Source organism: Tamandua tetradactyla, chromosome X (assembly GCF_023851605.1).
Source record: "Tamandua tetradactyla isolate mTamTet1 chromosome X, mTamTet1.pri, whole genome shotgun sequence".
In the NCBI taxonomy this organism is placed as follows: domain Eukaryota; kingdom Metazoa; phylum Chordata; class Mammalia; order Pilosa; family Myrmecophagidae; genus Tamandua; species Tamandua tetradactyla.
In genome coordinates, this window is record NC_135353.1 from 31,831,233 (window position 1) to 31,845,761 (window position 14,529).

Here is a 14,529-nt window from a genome sequence, read left to right on the forward strand (position 1 = left end):
GTGCTGTCACCCAGGCTTTGTTGTTCCATTTATAGAGCACAGGTAGAGAAGATTTAGCTTAATTTTTAAGGCTCCTGGGATTTTTTTTGAATGATAAATGAGCTTCAACTTCAGATCACCAGCTGTATTTATTGCTAACAAAAGGGTAAAACTGTCCTTTGAGGATTTGAAGCCAGCATTCACTTCTCCTCTCTAGCTATGAAAGTCCTAGATGATTTCTTCTTCCAATATACAGTTGTTTAATCCTGCATTGAAAATCTGTTGTTCGGTATAGCTGCCTTCATCAATTGTCTTAGCTTGATCTTCAGGATGTTTGCTATAGCTTCTATATCAATAATTTCTGCTTCATCTTGAATTTTTATGTTAGGGATATATCTACTTTCCTTAAAATTCCTGAACCAACCTCTACTAGCTCCAAGCTTTTCTGGAACTTCCTCACCTCTCCACGCTTCATAACAAGTGAAGAGAATCAAGGCCTTGGTTTGGATTAGGCCTTAACTTAAAGGAATGCTGTGGCAAGTTTGAACCTCTATCCAGACCACTAAATCTTTCTCCATACCAACAATGAGACTGCTTCACTTTCTTATTATTCATGTGTTCAGTAAATTGGCTTTCTTAATTTCCTTCAATAACTTTTCCTCTGCATTCAAAACTTGGCTAACTTGGACAAGATCCTAGCTTTCAGCCTATCTTCACTTTTGGCATTCCCTTCCACACTAAGCTTAATCATTTTTAGTTTTTTATTTAAAGTGAGGCATGTGATTCTTCCTTTCACTTGAACACTTAAAGACAATTGCAAGGTTATTAATTGGCTTAATTTCAACATTGTATCTCAGGGAATATAGAGGCCCCAGTTAAGAGAGATGGGACAATGATTGGTCAGCATAACTATCAACATATGCAATATTTATCGATTGTTTGCCATCTTATAATGCTACAGTTCACAACACCCCCAAACAATTACAATAGTGACATCAATGATCACTGTTCTTATTTCTTAAACATTAAACCCAATGTGAAAGCAACATAAAAAATTAAATGGGGCCTTAATCAAAATTCAAAAGTTTTGTTCTTCAAAGAACTTTATCATGAAAGTAAAATGGCAACTTATACATGCGAGAAAATATTTGGCAACCACATATCCAATAAGGGATTAATATCCAGAATATATAAAGAAATACTTTAACTTAACAGCAAAAAGACAAACAAGCCAAGTTTAAAAGGGTCAAAGGGTTTGAACAGATATCTCTCTAAAGAAGATATACAAATGGTCAAGAAGTACTTGTAAAGATGCTCAACATCATTAGCCTTCAGGGACAATCAAATCAAAACCGCAATGAGATACCATTTCACACTCATTAGAATGGCTGCTACTTTCAAATAATGGGGAAAAAAAGCACTGCAGAGGATTCAGAGAAACAGGAACACTCATTGTTTGCTGGTGGCAATGTAAAATGGTGCAACAATTGTGAAAGATAATTTTGCCATTCCTCAGAAAGCTAAGACTAGAACTACCATATGACCTGGCAATCTAACAATTATCTGTCTACCTAACAGAATTGAAAACAGGGACTCAAATGGCTATTTTCACGCTGATGTTCATAGCAGAACATTGGGTTTCCAAAAGATAGAAGCAACCCTAGTGCCCATCAACTGATTAACAGATAAATAAAATATGGTATATACATAAAATGGAATATTATTCGGCCATAAAAAGGAATGAAATCTTGATATATGTGACAATGTAGATGAACCTCAAAAAGATCATGTTAAGTGAAATAAGCCAGACACAGACAGATAAATAATGTATGATTTCACTGTACTGAAACAATTAGAATAAGCAAACTCATAGAGTCAGAACCTAGAATATATGTTACCAGGGAAGAAGGTGGGGATAAGGAATGGGAAGTTAAGGCTTAAAATGTATAGTGTTTCTATTTGGAATGATGGAAATATTTTGGTAATGGGTGACGGTGAAAATACCACAACATTGTGAATATGATTAACAGCACTGAAATATATATCTGAATATGAATATAAGGGGAAAATGTTAGATTTTATTTATATGATAACAGAATAAACATTTTTTTAAAAATCCATGGAGCAGCATTATACAAACAGTGAATGCCAAATTAAACCATGGACTTTAATTAATAGTAAAATTGTAAAAATATGCTATTATAACTTGTAATAAATGTTTCACACCAATGCAAACATGGTGTTGGGGTGGTATAAAAATAGTGTTGCGGTGGTATATGGGAAACCTGTAGTTTTTGCACGATTTTTTGATAACCCCACAAATTCTCTAAAAAAAAACAAAGTGAAGAAAAATGATCACTGATAACAGATCACTGTAACATGTGCATAATAATAGTGAAAATTTTGAAAACATTGCAAGAATTACCAAAATGTGGCACAGAGATATGAAGTGAACACATGCAGTTGCACAAATGGTACCAATAGCCTTTCTCAATGCAGATTGCCATAAACCTTCAATTTGTAGGAAAAAAAGAACAAAACAAAACACAATATCTACAAAATGCAATAAAATGAAGCACAATAAAATCAGGTATGCCTGTAATTGCTTCAATTTAGCTTTCAGAGGAACTTTTTTCTGGATATAAATCCCTTAAATGTCAAAAATCTGATTATATTTCAAACTTGGAGCTTTCCTAACCTCTGAAGGTAATGTTAAATTAAACTGAGAGATTTTAGACATATTATAAAATAATAATTTATGTTTTCTGAATATAAAGTTTATAGATGCCTAGCTATGTTCTAAACCCAAACATACATTTTTCCCCTCCTCCATTATTTTATAATATCTTTGTCTCTTCTCTCTTTCATAAATATTGTTACTGAAAGAAAGTATGCAGGATCAAAAGCTTTATGAATTTATTATCAAATTTATTTCTAATTATATGCAGTCTGGATAAATAAAAACTATAGATAGAATGAATATGGAATGCCATACCCATAAAATAGATTTTGTTTTTTTTATAGTAATTGTTGACTATAAGCCCTGAATGGGTACACAAAATAGGAGAGAGTTGGGGAAAGTGAATTTTGTTTGTTATAATAAATTTTAATTATAAGCTCTAAATGATTATAAAAAGTTGTAAAGAAGGAGTTTATAAAACTAAATTCTGTCTGTCATAGTCAGTGTTAACCAAAATTTAATAGGTCTGTTTGCCACATGTTTCAAAAAAAAAGAAGGTTTTTGTGTCAAGCTGGGTCTTCATACAAAACTAAAGTTGAGTTTTCTCTGTGTTCTATTAACATGGATTATTAGTATGTTCTTAATATAAAATATTTTCAAAAGCAATTTTTCCTAATCATCCAAATACTGTGACTAGAATATTTTATGTCAGAAAAATATCCTTGTTAATGCTTATGTTGGCCTTATCATCCTTTATGTCAGAAAACAACTTTTCTCATGGTTAATGAAAAACTGCCACAAATAATTTGTTTTTTCACTATGTAGAAGTAAGGTGCTAAAATAGCTTAATCTACTGCACAAGAAGAGTTTAGAAAATAATACACTAATTAAAACAAGTTTTCTATCCTGTTGTCAGTCAAATGTGTATAGGTAAAATAATATTAATGTGCTCAGAACCTGTATAAAATTCTTGAAAATTTAACAATGTTCTCACTGTCCATGTTATATCCTGATATTAATCAATATGATGTTAAACAGTAATATAATTAATGCATTTGTTATGCTTTAAAAAGCTACAAATCAGAAAAACAGTGAAATTGTCAGTTGTACTACTCTGTTCTAATACAGCACTTAAAGCATATGTAGTCTACTATAGGTCAGAGCTCCATCTATAAAAAGAAAAACCTTTAAATGAGAAGAAAGATAATATACAAAATATGTTTTTCTTTTAATTAACATAAGTCTGGTAAATGTGCAAAGGTGAAACAGAGCAAAACATCTATCATTTGTTAACATAAAACAACTACCTAATGATTTATTTCTGAAAATAGCTTTATTAAAAAATACTTTTAAAGTTAGAGCTTATATTGTAAACTTTGTTATTGTTAAATTCTGAGGTGCTTTACTCTTTGTACAGCCTAGTAGCTCCCTGGAACTTTAAGTGTCTGTGTGGCATCTGAAACTCAGATTTGGTTCTCCAGCTCTAAAAGTCAGCATGAGCCCATATAGCAACTGTTGAAAAACAACTGACAAAGATCAAACTCTTATTAAAGATGTTATGAAACTAATCTCATTTAAATGAAGCTAAATCAATATACAAGGTAAAAATAATATTTTCTGTATTTTAAATCTTTATCTTTTGTGAAAAATATTTAATTTTTCCAAAATTCAAATTCTCTTTAGCATACTATCTAATTTAATCTATGTAGTCAGTTAATTTAAACAATCTAATTCACATTTATTTAATATAGACCATGGAATAAGTAATATAATCTTAATATTCTCTACAAGTTAATTTTATACCTGTTTTAGTTTGCTAACTGCCAGAATGCGACACACCAGAGATGGATTGGCTTTTAATAAAAGGGGATTTATTTCATTAGTTCTTCAGAGGAAAGGCAGCTAACTTTCCACTGAGTTCTTTCTTACATGGGAAGGCCCAGGATGGTCTCTGCTGGCCTTCTCTCCAGGCCCCTGGTGATTTCTTTCTGCATCTCCAAAGGCCTGGGCTGAGCTGGGAGTGCTGAGATGAGGAATGCCAGAGCTGCTTGGGCTGTGTTACATTGTGCTCTCTCACTTAAGCACCAGCCAAGTAAGTCAAACATCATTCATTGCAGCAGGCACGCCTGCTAACCGACTGCAGATGTAATTAGCAACGTATGAGGTTCACGTACCATTGGCTCATGTGCACAGCAACAAAACTAGGTATGCTCACTTGGCCAAGTTAACAACTGAATCTAACTACCACAATTCCATAATGCATTTTAGAATATTTGGGGAAGTCAGTGGAGGAATGTTTGCAAAGTCCCTTGAGGGACTGGGAAAAAAATACAACTATTAAACTTCCCCAACTGGGGAATTCCTAACATTTTCTTAAGCAAGAGAGACTCTCAATTTGTTAGGCCAAGGCCTCAATCTTGAGGCTTGTCTTTATGAAACTTATCTCTGTAACAGCAAACTGAACTTACTTGGAATTACTGCATAAGAGCCATCTCCAGAAAATCTCTGCTGTTGCTCAAATGTGGTCTCTCTCTAAGACAAACCCTGAGCTTCCCCCAATGTGGGACATAATTTTCAAAGGTGTTAGCCTCACCTTGGCAGTGTGAAACATAACTAGATCTGCATTGCAGGGCATAACTGGCCCTGACACTGTGAAACATCAACTCCAAGGATTAGACTGGCCCTGACATCATGTATGAACTGACCAAAAGGGGGAAAAGAAATAGAGTTTCAACAGCTAAGAGATTTCAAATCAAGTTGGGAGGTTATTCTGGAGATTACTCTTATGCAAGTTTCAGCTAAATATTGCAAACTGCTACATTACAGCAAATCCCAGGACATGCCATTTCTTTTTCATATAGCAGAACAGTGGAAGGGGCTATTTAACATGCAAAATGTTTAGACAATAAAGCTGAGCATTTAACTATTAAAGAGAAAGGGGGCGTTGGCAACTTTGGGATGGCATGTTGTGGCTAACTCCTGGGTATAATTGATTAAGCCAGAAAGCCCTCTCTGTTGGGAACAATGGAACCCATCACAACAATATAAGCCTTCCAACTCGAGGAAACTGGGATGGATGCCTTCAGAGCAATGTCTCCAGACTGTAATATTACAGGAGCTTCATGATTAGAAGCTTCATAATGGACTTCCACTCTATGCAGACAGCCAACCCAATTTCACAAATAACCAAGCCAAACAAAAAGCTCCCCAAAATGTTGGATTTAATGCAGGTAGCCAACTCAAACCCATGGAGCCTTGATTGCTTTATACAGGTAACCAACCCAACCCCAAAGAACTTCGTAATAAATTTCAAAATAGATTTACAATTCATAAAAACAAAACTTAAAAATATTAAAGAAAAATGTGGTCATGCTAAGTAATAACTTAACAAATGCAAATTCATCTTGGTTAGAAATTTTTCCCTCAAATTTTCTTTCATTCTTTCCACCCCTTTATGAGCTATTCTGCTTCCTCTCATTGGGACCTTAATCAACCTCATATTAATTTTCCTCCTAGTTCCCTGCATCTTACAATGTCTGATTCAGTTTGTTCACAGGCAATAGCAACTGTGACCAACTAGCAAAATTCTGAAAGCATACTCCTGCTGCAACAAAAGTTTGAAAATCTGCTCCCATCACCAACAGAAGATGCCCCAAAATCCAATTAATAATTCCCATGCTCAGCTCAAAGCAATCCCCCCCTCCAACTACACCTGTACCCAGTAGCAAGTAACCAAAAAAAAGTACACAGCATCCCTGCTTCTTTTAAAAATTGTTTTGAGCTAAGCTAGGGCATTAACCCAAACCCAACCAGGAAAGTCAGGTCTCAGAAAAAGAGCTTCACATATAAAAGAGACTTTTAACTAAGGGTGCCCTCAATTTCTTTTCCAGAACGAGATGTGGTAGCAAGATAAACAATCACAAGGTTTATGGTTAAAGGATGTTTGAGAGCCCCAGATATGCCAATGCAGCACCCACCAGAAGACCTGCTTGATAACCCTTGCTGGTACATGCCGCTGCACTCAAAGGAGAGCAGTGCATCAGAACCCCAGCAACCAATCAGTTCATAAGTCAATGAGCCCCCATACAATCAAGGGACAGGATACCACCTAGTGGGCCCCCTCCCCTCCTGGTGTAATTTTCCTTTTAAAATAAAGCTCCCAGAATGAGCTGCTGGAGCCATTTTCTTTTCTTTCACTGGCAGGTTTTGCTGGCTCCCACCTGCTTTCTCCCTTCAATAAATCTGTTAAGCTTTGACTTGCTGTCCTACTCAGATTCCTCAAGGACTCTGACCTAACACATTCATAGTTAAAATGCGCATGGGTGAGGAGTTCCTGGAAGATGGTGGAATAAGATAGACCCAGTTCAGCCCTATTCCAAGGAAAAGTTAGAGAAGAGGTAGGAGGGCAACTTATACAGCGATTCCAGAGTGTAACTTCCTGGGAGAGTCTTCTGCACCACATAGGGCAGCCCTGGCTGCAAAAGCTGAGGAACTGAGAAACAGGGAACCAGAGACATCTGGCAGGTGCAAACATCCTAACGTGGAAGCCTGGGGCCCTCAGGAGTGTATGGACAGGGAGATGGGGACCAGGAAGTAAGGCAACCCAAGTTCCTTGAATGTGTGCTACCCTCACCAGTGCAGTCCTGTGACCCGCGACTCACCCCACACCCCACACTCCACACCCCACACACCTGAAATTCATCAGCCACCCCCACTCTCCATGCTCCAAGTGCCCCTTACCTGCCAACCTCTCACATGTGTACCTGCCCCTCACCCTCACCGCAAGTGCAGCACAACCCACCTCTCCTGCACCCCTCCCAAGCAATTCTTCCCCCACCCTGCTCCTTGCAGGCTGTCACCAGCTCATAAAGACTATGGGCCCTTACCTCCATACCCAGGCTACACCTGCCCCCAGCCCATACAGTCGCACAGCCTCACCCCATCCCTGCTGAGCTCTCTGCACAGGAACAGCAATTTTTGGCACTCCTAGACATACACATGAGCATGGCCCCCAGTCATGTTCCCTAGCTCTAGGAAAATGCTGACGTGCACAGCCAAGTCATATCTGTCCCCAAGCCCATGAAGGCATAATGCCGGCCTGATGCCATAGCTGTGCGCATGTGCACAAAAGGCCCCATTCCCTAGACTAGTGCATGCTAGACCACATCCCCTAGACCCATGCACCTGCACAGCCACATCCTACTATGCCACTGGGAACCCACGTTCACAGGTACCAACGTAGCATCCACAACTTGCAACTATTCCTGCACTGCAATGCATCACCGCACTGTTGGACCCCACCCCGTGCACTGCATCCTGCTACACACCCATCCTACAAACACAAGGTTCTAGACTACTGAAAGAAATCAAGTTCCAAAGTAAATCAATCAAGATATTTAGATGCAGTGAAAACAAAAGAAGATCACTAGGCATATCACAATGAAGACAGATAAAGCCTAGTCTAATGACCAAATTAAAAGTCCAGAGGAGACACAGATGTTGGAAAAACTAATCAAAGATGTTCATATAACTCTACTAAGTAAAATAAGTGGGATGGCTAATGACATAAAGGAGATCAAGAAGACACTAGAAAAAACACAAAGAGGAATTTGAAAGAATAAATAGAAAAATAGCAGATACTACAGAGATTAAAGATTCAGTAGACCAGATAAAAAAAATGCCAGAGACACACGACGGTAGATTTGAAGAGGCAGAAGAAAGAATAAGCGGACTAGAGAACAGGATAACTGATTTCGAACACTCAAAGCAACAAAAAGCAAAAAAAATGCAAAAATTTGAATTGGATCTCAGAGAAATGATGGAGAAAAAAAGCACACAAATATAAGAACCATTGCTGTCCCAGAAGGAGAAGAGAGGAATAAAGGGCTAGGAAGAGAAGTAGAGGGCTTAATAGGGGAAAACTTCTCAACATTTATAAAGGACATAAATATACAAGTCAAAGAAGATCAACAAACTTCCAAATAAAATAAATCCAAATAGGGCTTCCTCAAGACACATGCTAATCAGTCTGTCAAATGTTGAAGAGAAACAGAAAATTCTGAAAGTGGTATGAGAAAACAATCAACTACGTACAAGAGAAACCACATGAGACTGAATTCAGACTACTCAACTGGCACCAAGGAGGCGAGAAGGCAGTGGTATGATATATTTAAGATCCTGAAAGAGGAAAACTTCCAGTCAAGAATTCTGTACCCAGCCAAATTGTCCTTCAAACCTGAGGGAGAAATATGAAAAATTTAGAATTACCGTAGCCCAAACACACTTAAAGAGAGGGATGAAAAGATCAAAGGTGATAGTGGAGTTATACAGAGAAGATAGGATTTAACAAATGAATATGAATGCTGAATCACTAAACTGATATCTCTTTTAGTCTTCAGTATTTTAGAACAGCTAGAAGTAAAAACCTAAACTTGTGAAATTGTGATCCACGTCAAACTCTGAAATATGTTATACAACTAATTGTGGTGATGTGCTTTTAAATTTATAGCTTTATTGTAAGTATGTTATTTTTCACCAAAAAAGGAGGAAAAAAGTCTATTGTGATAAAAAAAAATTAAGCCTTCAAGTCTCCTATATTCTGGAGCAGCTAGAAGGAAAAATATGAGAAGATTGTATGGTAGCCCATGACAAACTCTGGGATCTGCCTTGTAAGTACTTCCTGAATAGCACTTTGAAAACTATTGCTTTTTCATATCTTTGCTTTGTATATATGTTATACATACAATAAAAAAGTTAAAAAATAAAAAACAAACCGAGGGAGAGATTAAAATTTTCACAAACAATTTCTGAAAGAATTTGTCACCAAGAAATAAGTCCTACAAGAAAAAAAAAGACAAGAGAGGGAGGTCTGGAGGAGGGCAAAGAATTGAAGGGTACCAGTAAAGGGAACTTAAAGAATCAGAAGAGAAAGAGGAAAAAGAATATATAGATCTGAAAAATAAAATCCAAAAGATAAAATGGTGGATTCAAGAAATGCCTTTTCAGTAATAACTTTAATGTTAATGGACTAAATTTACCAATTAAAAGATGCAGATTAGCAGAATGGATTAAGTAGTATAATCCAGCTATATGCTGCTTACAAGAGACTCATCTTAGGTACAAGGATACAAATAGATTGAAAGTGAAAGGTTGGAAAAAGTTTTTCAATGCAAGTTGTAACCAAAAGAAAGCAGGAGTATACAATTATCAGACAAAATAGACTTCAAATGTAAAGACATTATAAGAGACAAAGAAGGACACTCTTCTAGTTTGCTAGCTACCAGAATACTATATACCAGAAATGGAATGACTTTTAAAAAGGGGAATTCAATATGTTGCTAGTTTACAGTTCTAAGGCCAAGAAAATATCCCAATTAAAACAAGCCTGTAGAAATATTCAATCTAAGGCTTCCAGGGAAAGATACATTGGTTCAGGAAGGCTGATGATGTTCAGTATTTCTCTCTAAGCTGGAAGGGCACATGGTGAACAAGGCAGCATCTGCTGGCTTTCTCTTTAGGCCTCTTGCTTCATGGAACTCCCCAGGAGCATTTTCCTTCTTCGTCTCCAAAAGTCACTGGCAGGTGGACTCTCGGCTCTGTGGTTCTGTGGCATTCTGAAGCCTTCTCCAGAATGCTTCTTCTTTTAAAGGATTTGAGTAAACTAATCAAGACCCATGTAGAATGTGCAGAGACACATGTACATCTAATCAAGTTCAATACCCACAATTGACTGAGTCACATCCCTCTGGAGATCAATTTCACAACCTATAGTACTGAATAGAGATTAGAAGAAACCGTTGCTCTCACAAGTTTGATAAGGATTAAAACATGGATTTTGCAGGGTACATAAATCCTCTCAAACCAGCACAAACATTATATATTAATTAAAGGGTCAATTCACCAATAAGAAATAACACTCATAAATATTTATGCTATCAATCGAGGAGCTCCAAAGTATATGAGACAGTAATTGGCAAAACTGAAGGGAGTAATAGACGTTTCAACAATACTAGTACCATGCTTCTTTATAGATCAAACAATCAGACAGAAGATCAACAAGAAATAAGAAGTTAAACAACTTGATAAATGAATTATACCTAACAGGCATATATAGGTCATTGCACCCCAGAACACCAAGATATACATTCTTCTCTAGAGTTCATGGACCATTCTCCAGGATAGATCATATGCTGGGGCACAAAACAGGTCTTTATACATTTAAAAACATTGAAATTATTCAAAGTACTTTCTCTGATCATAGACAAATGAAGCTGGATCTCAATAATCACCAAAGAAAGAGGACATTCACAAATATATGGAGATTAAATAAGACACTCTTAAACATCAGTGGGTCAAAGAAGAAATTGCTAGAGGAATCAGTAGCTATCTGGAGATGAATGAAAATGAGAATACAACATATAAGAGTTTATGGGATGTGGAAAAGTCTGTGATGAGAGGGAAATTTATTGCCCTAAATGCCTATATTAAAAAACAAGAAAAAGCAAAAACTGACGACTTAACTGCTTACCTGGAAGAACTTGAGAAAGAACAGCAAACTAACCCCAAAGCAAATAGAAGAGAAATAACAAAGACTAAAGCAGAGTTAAATGAATGGAAGAAGAATAGAAAGAATCAATGAAACCAAAAATTGGTTTCTTGAGGAAATCAGTAAAAATTGATGGGCCACTATCAAGACTGACAAAGGAAAAAAGAGAGAGCATGCAAATAAACAAAATCAGAAATGAGAAGGTGTGCATTACCACAGACCCTGAAGAAATAAAAGAAATCATAAGAGGATACTATGAATAACTATATGTCAACAACTAGACAACCTAGATGAAATGGGAAAATTCCTGGAGACACACAAACAAGCTATACTGGCACAGTAAGAAATAGAAGATCTTAACAAACCAATTACAAGTAAAGAGATTCAATCAGTCATCAAAAATCTTCCTACAAACAAAAGCCCAGGGTCAGGGGAATTGTATCAAACATTCCAAAAGGAACTAATGCCAATCTTACTCAAACCTTTCCCAAAAGCTGAGGGAAAAGGAACTCTACCTAACTCATTTTATGAAGCAAATATCATTTTAATACCAAAATTGGATAAAGAAGCTATAAGAAAGGAAAACCACAAGCCAGTCTCCCTAATGAACATAGATGCAAAAATTCTCAGCAAAATATTAGCAAATTGAATCCAGCAACACATTACAAGAATTATACACCACAAGCAAGTGGGGCTTATACCAAGAATGTAAAAATAGTTCAACACAAAAAAATCATTTGTTTTTCTTGTAAACCATTTAATACAGCACATTAACAAATCAAAAGGTAAAAATTACATCATCATTTCGATTGATGCTGAAAAAGCATTTGACAAAATTCAATCCCTTTTCTGATAAAAATACTTGAAAAGATAGGAATCAAAGGTAACTTCATCAATATTATGAAGGACATATATGAAAAACCAATAGTCAGCATCATACTCAATGGAGAGAGATGAAAAACATTCCCTCTAAGATAAGGAATGAGACAAGGATGCCCACTGTCACCATTCTTATTCAACATTGTGCTAGAAGTTCTAGTTAGAGCAATTAGGCAGGACAAAGATATAAAAGGCATCCAAATTGGAAAGAAAGAAGTAAAACTTTCGTTATTGCAGATAACATGGTATTATACTGGGAAAATGCTGAGAAATCTACAGTAAAGTTCCTTAAGCTAATAAACAAATAATGCAATATGGTGGGATATAGAGTTACTGTGTAAAAATCAGTAATGCTTCTATACAAAAGCAATGACCTAACTGAGGGGTCAGTTAAGGAAAAAATTCCATTCAAAATAGCAACTAAAAGAATCAATTACTTAGGAATGAACTTAACCAGGGACATAAAGGACTTATATACAGAAAACTACATAACATTTCTAAAAGAAATCAAGCAAGGTCTAAATAGGTGGAAAGATATTCCCTGCTCATGGATAAGAAGGCTAAATATAGATAAGATGTCAATTTTTCTGAAAACGATTCAATGCAGTACCAATAAAAATACAAGCAACCTACTTTGAAGACTTGGAAAAGCTAGTTACCAAATTCATCTGGAAGGGAGAGACCCAGAATAGCTAAAAGTATCCTAAAATAGAAGAACAAAGAGGGAAGATTCACACTCCCTGACTTTAAAACCTATTATAAAGCCACAGTGCTCAAAATAGCATGGTACTGGCACAAAGATAGAAATATTGACCTATGAAATCTAATCGAGAATGCAGAAATAGACAGCCAAATCTATGGTCAACTGATTTTTTACAAAGCCCCCAAATCCTCTGAACTGGGATAAAATAATCTTTTCAATAAATGGGCATGGGAGAACTGGATATCGATAGCCCAAAGAATGAAGGAGGACCCATACATTACACTCTATACAAAAATTAACTCAAAGTAGATCAAACATCTAAACATAAGAACAAGCATGATAATGCTTCTGTAAGAAAATGTAATAAACCATCTTCAAGACCTAGTAATAGAAGGTAGCTTCCTAAACTTTGCAGCCAAAGCACAAGCAAGAAGAGAAAAAAATAAATGGGGACTCCTTGAAATCAAATGCTTCTGCACCTTAAAAGATTTTGTGAAAAACGTGAAGAGGTGGCCAACTCAATGGTTGAAAACATTTGGAAATCACATATCAGAGAAAGATTGGATATCCTGTATGCATAAGGAAATCATACAACTCAACAACAAAAGAACAAACAGCCCACTTATAAAATGGGCTAAAGATATGAATAGGCATTTTTCTAAAGAGCAAATACAGATGGCTCAAAAGCACATGAAGAGATGTTCATTTTCATTGGCTATAAGGGAAATGCAGATCAAGACTACAATGAGCTACCACCTCACATCTATGATAATGGCTGTTAGTAAACAAGCAAGAAACTACAAATGTTGGAGAGAATGTGAAGAAATAGGGAAACATGCACTGCTGGTGGGAGACTACAATGCTGCAGCTACTATGGAAGGCAGTTTGATGATTTCCTAGGAAACTAAATACTGAGTTGCCCCATGACCCAGCAATAGCACTGCTTGGTATATACCCAGAACAGCTGAGAGCAATGGCACAAACTAATATTTGCACACTGATGTTCATAGCAGCTGTGCTGGTTTGAAAGGATTTATGTAACTTAGAAAAGCCATGTTTTAATCCTAATCATTCTTGTGGGAGCAACAGTTTCTTCTAATCACTCTTCAGCACTATAGGTTGTAAACATGTTTAGATTATCTCCACGGACATGTAATTTGATCAACTGTGGTTATTAAACTTGATTAGATGAAGGCATGTATCCAACCATTCTTTGTGGGTCTTGATTAGTTTACTGGAATGCTATAAAAGAGGACACATTTTGGAGAGAATTCCCCTTTGAGGAGAGAGCTGCCGAACCATGACAGAAGGATGAGAGAACCACAGAGTCGACCAGCCAGTGACCTTTGGAGATGAAGAAGAAAAGTGCCTCCTAGGGAGCTTCATGAAGCAAGAGGCCTGGAGAGAAAGCTAGCAGATGCTACCATGTTCACTATGTGCCCTTACAGCTGAGAGAGAAACACTGAATGTCATCAGCCTTCGTGAACCAATGTATCTTTCCCTGGATGCCTTAGACTGGATATTTCTGTCAATTTGCTTTAATTAGGACATTTTCTTGGCCTTAGAACTGTAAACTAACAACTTATTAAATTCTTCCTTTTAAAAGCCTTTCTATTTCTGGTATATTGCATTCTGGCAGCCAGAAAATTAGAACAGCAGCATTATTGAAAATGACCAAAAGATGGAAACAAACCAAATGCCCATCAACATACAAGTGGATTAACAAAATGTGGTATGTACATA